Raw genomic sequence first — 7,703 nt, 5'->3', positions numbered from 1 at the left:
CCGTTTCGATGGTGGTCTAGCTTCAATTGACTCATGACCTCAACTCTATAAAAATTACTAAAATCTCCACCAAACCCCTTCTGATATTAGCATATATGTTTAAACGGTGACTGTATGCCACAATTCTGTAACTCTAGAAGGTTTCGAACAGTCTTATTTACATAGAAAATAATGTTGCAGTACATTTGTATTTTTCTTAATCTCAGTTTTTCAAAGAATAGATAAGAAAAAAAGGCCTACAAGTCAATGTGATATCTTAACTATAGTTTTTACAATAATTGAAATCCATTTACACTTTTAAAAATTTTTTATCGACATAAATACTCCTGTGTGATTGATATTCACAATTAGTGAGTGTAAACAAACTAGGAGCAAGTAAATTTATGGTAATAATTTCACAGTCAGGAATTGAAGCAAACTTCCATTAACAATCATATATTACAGATTATTCATTATTTTAGTAGTAATGGTAGTGGTGATAATCACATCCAAGATTGTACCATACAATGAACAAAACGGCAATAATGTCTAGTTCTATGATGAACACCAATATTATCGGTCTCGAGTTTAGTTCTTTTCCCATCTATATAGGTAAAAGTGTACAAACCTTTCGAGGATTTTATCAAAAAAGATATTGTACTCATTTTGGTGTTTTGTTTTAGCCTACGCACTATGAAATTTTTATTATTGATAAGATACAAAGGGTAAACTCAAATTACCCGGCTCTTTTAACTTGGCAATTGTAAAAACTGTAACCAATAGTAACAAAGATAGAGACATAATCCGTCATTATGGTACAAGAGTAGTGAAATAAGTGGTTTATCAAGATTGTAAAACATATTTGAATGAGATGTTATTTCCTGTAAATTTAGACTAAGCACTAAGTACTTGAATGAATCTATCCAGAGAGTAATCAGTATATATTTAAAATGAGTGATACATAATAGATTGTTTTTCGTTGAGTAAATAAAAATCCAAAATATTGATTAATTTTCTTTACTTAACATCATGGTGGTCAGTGTACAACATGGTGTGGTGGTATGAAAGAAAGCTGCAAAGGGCTAGCTTCTGTTGGTCCTTCACGACTCCCTGGTTGGGGTCCGAGAGATGGTGCAACACAGTGGCTAGAGACGTTGTCAGATATGGCTCAGAATAGAAGCCAGTGGCGTACCTGCTGTAACCTTCTTTTACTTTCTCCATAAAGAGTGATTATAACTTTCTTAACTAAGAGAGTTCTTCTAATTGTACATTTCAGTTCCCCCATCATTACTCTTGTCTTTTTTTATCCTTTCTTCTTCCTTATGTATACGCATCTTCCCCCTTTCTCCTCCCATTCTCATTATTTTGTGTGGCGCATATGTATCTGGTGCCCTTTTGTACCAATATGTATGTGTTTAAATAAATAAATAAATAAAACATCATGGACAAATGTTAGTTAGATAACCATTGAAAAACGAAAAGCACTGAACAGTTGTTTTTCCTTAGTATGAGAATATTTATCAATAAGAATTATGTTATATCTAGAGCTTTGATTCTTACTATGCCGCATACTACTAGACTACTTGAACGATAGAACCCGCAACGTCGCAATAGAGAAAAACAGAAGACTAGTAAGTAGGAACTTTTATTCCTCAAAACAGTGTCAAAATATAGTACAGAAAACTCATGTATTTATAATTTTTGACTGAGAATAAATCATCATTTCAGACAACCAATAGACACATAGGGGTCATTCTTATCCATCCAATGGGGAAGCTACACGTCGACATTCTAGAATATTCCCCAGGCAGTGATTAGGTGGAATGTCTGCAGCTCTTTCTGGGCTTCTTAAGGCTTCCTAGAGTTTACCAACGAGCCGTCCTAACAAATTTACAACTCCATTGCGGATCGAACTTAGAGCCTTCAGGTCTCACAGTCAACCCTTAACATATTGATTTATCTGTCCCTGATTTCTTAGTTGTCAGAATGTATAAAAGACATTAATAGTAGTAGGTAGGCAAACTATAAAATTCTATGCTTTATGTAATATCCTCTCTTTATTTAGGTGTTATTGTTTTACTCAACACCTTCATAATCTAAACTGATAAACTTCATAATAGAAACATTAACATACTTATCAACAGTAATTTGATGCACTGTAAACAAAAAAAAATGCCTTGTATTGTATCTATAATTCCCTCTGGTCATTATTCAAAACCCAGTGATTTTTTATGTTTACAAGTCCTAAAAGTAGGTTAACACACAATATCCTTTCTGGTTTCTGGATAGAAAAAAGTTAATTAATTTACGAATTTCTAGCCCTAGGACACTAACAGTTCGAAAAAATATAAAATACTTAAGTAATTAAATAAACAAAATTCCAATAATAATCAAAATACTTATTTGTAGATTAGTGGCATAGAAAATAATTAAAATTTAATGTATGAAGGCTATAACGGTATGTGAGCTTTGATACAATAGATTATTATTTAAAAGCACTCCAACTCAGTATTAATAGTTAAGAATTCTATGGGAACTGATATAGATTGTTGGGAACCCAGAACAAAAGAAGCCGGAGCCCTTAACCGATAGACCACTGAGCCAATTATTTGCAGAGGTTATAACATTATTATTCTCATAATTACACATGTTTAAACTGTTTTCATTAATGTGATTACATAATCAGGAAAGTAGAAACAAAAAAATGGATTTTTTTTTAAGATTTGTTCAGTGAAGAAAATCAACTGACAACCGTCAGAAATTGGCCAAACTGTAACATTCAACTTAAACAGTATAGATATAATTTGCAGTTCGTAATTGTTTACGAGTTTTGTCTAGATAAAGTATATTTATATGAATGAATATTAAGTGGATATAAAGTTGGCTGTAGGAAATATTATCCTGTCATGATATATTACTAAAAATCAGTAGTAGTAAAAAACCGTAGAAAACGAGATGAATTCTAAGTGGGAAAAAGTAAAGTTTCAATATAATTTATAACTTTCAGTAGTATGTGGCACATTTATTTGGTTTTTAGTTGAACCACTTTGAGTAACGAAAGTGAAAAGAATGTCTTATATAATTCCGAAAGCTGACCATCTAATTCAAGATTTCGTAGCATTACCACACAAAAAGTAGCATCATACTTATTGTTTGTGAAGCACATAAAACTGTATTAATTCTTTAAAACTACCGCACTATAACAAGCTCAGGAAAATGTCATCTACTTCGATTTCTAGTACGGTTATAGAACAAAATAATCATATAATACTCTAAAGATTTTAATAGTCTCCTACATGACGTTATTCCATTCTAGATGAAATTGTCTCTAAGTTGAATGCAAAAGTACTACATTTCAACAGTAAATACGTTCCCAATAGTAATTTGAAAACACATTTAGATATTTTTTTGGAGAAAATTAACTATTGCCAGTTTATTTTACTTAGAAACGGGCCTTCAGAAAAATGGAATAGATTTACTAAAATTTCGAATTCTTCGTGACCGATTATCTCTGGATTGATAAATCGGATCACATATATATCAATTAGGTGGCTTCAAAACTGACATCAGTAACAGGAGTTCCATCATATTTTTTTTTGAAAAACAGATTTCTGAAAAAGTTAAACCAGTTGTGTAAAGAACAAACAGTTCTACGAAGGAAATAAAAGGGAAACCTTGACAATGTACCAGTTGAGTAGTACCTGTAGTAATTATGATGATAATAAAGCGGAGTTATTTGACGAAAAAACTCAAATATTTGTATGCATTAAAATAACTTAGAAAACAAGGAGCATCTTTAGTAAGTGATATGTTTCTTAAAATGTCACCCTTGTATGTATTGTACATTAAATTTTAGACACCTAGTAGGCAATTGTAAACAACTTTAAAATCTAACATAACTTATTTAATTATCAGAAGGGGTTATGTTAAGATTTATCATTTTTCATAGATGAAAGCGTGAGTCAATTGAAGCTAGACCACTATGGGAAACCTGAAAGCGCTGGACGGCAGTTTTGCCCTATTATGGGACTCCTCAACAATGCGCACCCACGACCCCGCATTCGTGAGATTCGAACCCAAGACCTACCAGTCTCGAGCCAGAGCCCTTAACCGATAGACCTCTGAGCCGGCATCCAACGGTTTTAGTGTCTAACTTCAACCAATCCACGAAGTTGAGCAACCGTTCACCAATTGTCTTCAGTGAGTTGATATCTCACGACAGACATGGTTTTGAACTCCACTGGTCGCTGCTTCTCACTAGAACTCCTGGATGTACTTCTCGAAGTCATTCACTAGTGAGCATATGATTATATTAATTGTCAGAAGGGGTTTTGTGGAGATTTAGTAACTTAACTTATCTTACAAGTAGATAAATTGACAAACCGATATTCCATTTAAATTAATTTAAATGAAACACATTTTTGTGAATTTGACGACAACGACTAAATCAAAGTTGAAAGTTTTGTTCGTCAAAACGTTGAAAGTGAAATTTCAACATCTATGAATCGAAGTATAATCTAATGGCTCAGATTCATTCGGCAAATTTAAACCTTATTATATATGGTTTGTAGTTTTGGTGTATGGATATATGGACCATAGTAACTACATGTATGCCCATACACTAAACTATGACCTACATAGTGTGAGAAGCAACACAATTATCCAGCTATCTAAAACCTACATGGTGAAAGAAGAAATTAAACTCGTAATACAACCAATAAATGTTCGATATTTACAGCTGATAACTTAATAAGTCTGTAAATAGGCAAACAGCTATTTTTCTAGGCTTAAGTCAATACACGTATATGTTTGAACGACTAGCTTAATATCCAAAGTAAAATAATCAAAGCAATGTTATATATAATGTTCACAATAAGAGGCCATATACACACCTTTGAGCCACACCTAATTTAATGATAAGTAAAACTTTCTCCATTACACAAATAACGTAATTCACACTTCTTTGAGACAAATTGAAAATCAATGTATCTAACTATCATAATAAATGCATACATTCAGCTGATTATAAATCATAATATTTTGATAAGTTAAGATATGTATAAGAAAAAATAACTTCCATTTATACCTATTTACGTATATTTATATGATTAGAAGGGGTTTTTGTGGAGATTTAGTATTGTCATAGTTGAAATCGTGAGCCGATTGAAGCTAGACCACCAGGAAAAACCTGGAAGCACTGGATGGCCGTTTCGTCTTATTGTGGGACTCCTCAGCAGTGCGCACCCACGAACCCGCTCTCGCGAGATTCGAACCCAGGACCTACCATACATATATTTATGTTAATGTATTGGGTAGGCCAGAAATAAAGGTTAATAATCTCGAGAAATATTCACAATAATTTGCAAATAAATAAAAAAACATCAAAAAGAACCAACCACCAAGAGAAAATTCTAAATAGTTTACAAAAAAGGAATGAAATTTTCTTACCCCTTTTGTTTTTCTTATTTTCAAACAACCAGGGCAAAATACTTAGTTAAATATAAAGTTAATCTATTTTCTTAGAAAACGTTTATGAAAATAGTAATTTCTTTTGATAATTATTATGCAAAATATACACATCAATAAAGAGAAGGTTTAGTCGTTAGAAGTGTTCAAATTTTAACCACTAGGTTTAAGCCCTGATTCCTCTTAAGGAACAAGGGTAGTAACAATAACTCACATACACACACATAAATAGTAGGGTACTAAGGTAAGTAAAGAAAAACTTGGAGATAAAATCAATAACATGATAAGAAGTAAACCGAAGCATCTTAAGAAACTATATATAACATCGTAAAAGAAGTTTCTTATCTTATAAAAAGGAGTATAAATATGTACATTGATAGTTGATGTATATGAAAGTTTAAAGTTCTTTGAGTTGCGTAGTTTAAACGGTGGTTTTTTTATTCAAACTTATCTTGAAAAGGAATATGACATTTAAAGAAACAGTTTATTTATTTAAACACATAAATATTGGTACAAGGAAGCACCAGATACATATGCGCCTCACAAATCTCATTTGATTTGTGTGAGGGCCGTGATACTGCTCAGGTGCCCGAACTGAAGCAGGTGGTTTGCTTAGGGAGCCACTCCCCGAGCCTTTGACCTGAAAGTCTAGTCCACAAGACAGTGGAGCATCGTGAGGAGATGCAGTCCCATGGTAGCCGGTGAACAACGATTGATTCATACGTCATTTGTTCCTTCAGGATAATGGAACCCATGTGCACCATTTGTTTGGAATCAGGGTTTTCCAACTCCCCTAGGTGGACTATCCGTGTCCACTAACCCGGTTAAAGCGCCGGACATTCGCTTTTCGTCCTCTCATTTTCGTGAACAACACTGTGGCCACGAGAAGGCAGTGAGTAGGACTTTCCTAGCAGAAGCTATATATTCGCGTGGCCATGTGAGAGCATTTCGAGAGGGAGAGCGGCCTCTCCCCACTCTCGGCCGTACCAGGGCATTTGGGGGCTAAAGAAACAGTGGCTTAAGCAAAAGATAATATTTATGAAAATAAAATCAATCACTAATTATACATTCGTTTATGAGCTACAGATTCGCAAAATTATTTTCGAGTTACATTCAGTGTGAGGGCTAGTGATATTACTACAAAGTTACCTAAATGGAAGAGAAATATGAATTGAACTTGTGACTTAATGGTTGAAAGCCAAATGCTATAACCATTAAGCTACATAATCATTCTTCCACATATTCCTCATCACAGAAATTTAGTCTAAACTAAAAGCTAAATCATGCATGTTTACTGATGGTGTTCAAAACATAAAGATATGAACACAAAGTTTAAACATTTTCATACTAACTCGTCCCCAACCACAAATTCTGAACAGTTTCAGACTAAGACTTTTGGGTATGATTCTGATTGGAACTACTCATATAGAGTGAATATTAATTTTTAGGAAATATGAATTCAATACCTTCCTATCATTTGCATCTACACATAGGATATAACTTAGCTCAAAATTAAAAATGATCCACAAACTGGTCTAAGTGGCTTAGCTTCAGGTGTACAATGTTTCTGTCAAATACACAACATATGGCAGAGTGTTGGATTGTGTAGTTCACCCGAATACTATTCGATTGAAAGATAATAAACAGGAGCTAGACTAGAAAAGTTATAAATTCTTGGCTAGATGAAATATAAAAACGTTTCCAGTAAATTCTAGAGCCTTGGCTAAAAGTTTAAATTGTCCCCAAAATAAGCGGCATGGACACGGTTCTTCATAAAAAATAATTTTTGTCATTGGATTAGAATTTTATAATTTAATAAACGAATTTCCAATTTCTAAAGTGAAAGAATGTTAATCAACTGTGATCATATGTAATTATACGATGTGACCGCGTGATGACTGGCTGATCAAGGAACCGATTGATTAGTTATTCGATAAACACTATCATAGTGATAGATAACGGGGCTATATTAAATGAAATGCTTTGAACAGTAGTGTTGAGAGAAAATTCATTAAATGATCGATAGATAAATAAATATATCAGTACAGGGTTGTGGAAATCGTGGAGATAAATATATACAACTGTTTCACCACTTGAGTTTTGTTTGTTTGAATCAATACTCAATGAATTTAAACTTCACCCCATCGCATAAGCAAGTGACTATCAAGACTCAGTGGCCGGGTGGATAACGCGATGGCGTTTGAAGCGAACGGTACTGGGTTCGAGTCCCAGAGTGAACATCAACTCTGAGATGCAGG

At 33.5% G+C, this 7,703-nt stretch overlaps 2 non-coding genes across 2 annotated transcripts; one reads left to right on the top strand and one right to left on the bottom strand.

Moving 5' to 3' along the window:
- Positions 1–6,602: 6,602 nt before the first annotated feature.
- On the bottom strand, positions 6,603–6,676 carry Smp_tRNA_01252_Pseudo_TCC.1.1. Its single transcript has one exon. It is a non-coding gene (tRNA).
- A 940-nt stretch (positions 6,677–7,616) lies between these two features.
- On the top strand, positions 7,617–7,683 carry Smp_tRNA_00447_Gln_TTG.1.1. The gene has a single exon. It is a non-coding gene (tRNA).
- The last annotated feature ends 20 nt before the right edge of the window (positions 7,684–7,703 follow it).

Source organism: Schistosoma mansoni, chromosome 1 (assembly GCF_000237925.1).
Source record: "Schistosoma mansoni strain Puerto Rico chromosome 1, complete genome".
NCBI lineage: Eukaryota > Metazoa > Platyhelminthes > Trematoda > Strigeidida > Schistosomatidae > Schistosoma > Schistosoma mansoni.
The sequence above is the reverse complement of the archived record's forward strand: the minus strand, read 5'-3'. Positions and strand labels throughout refer to the sequence as shown.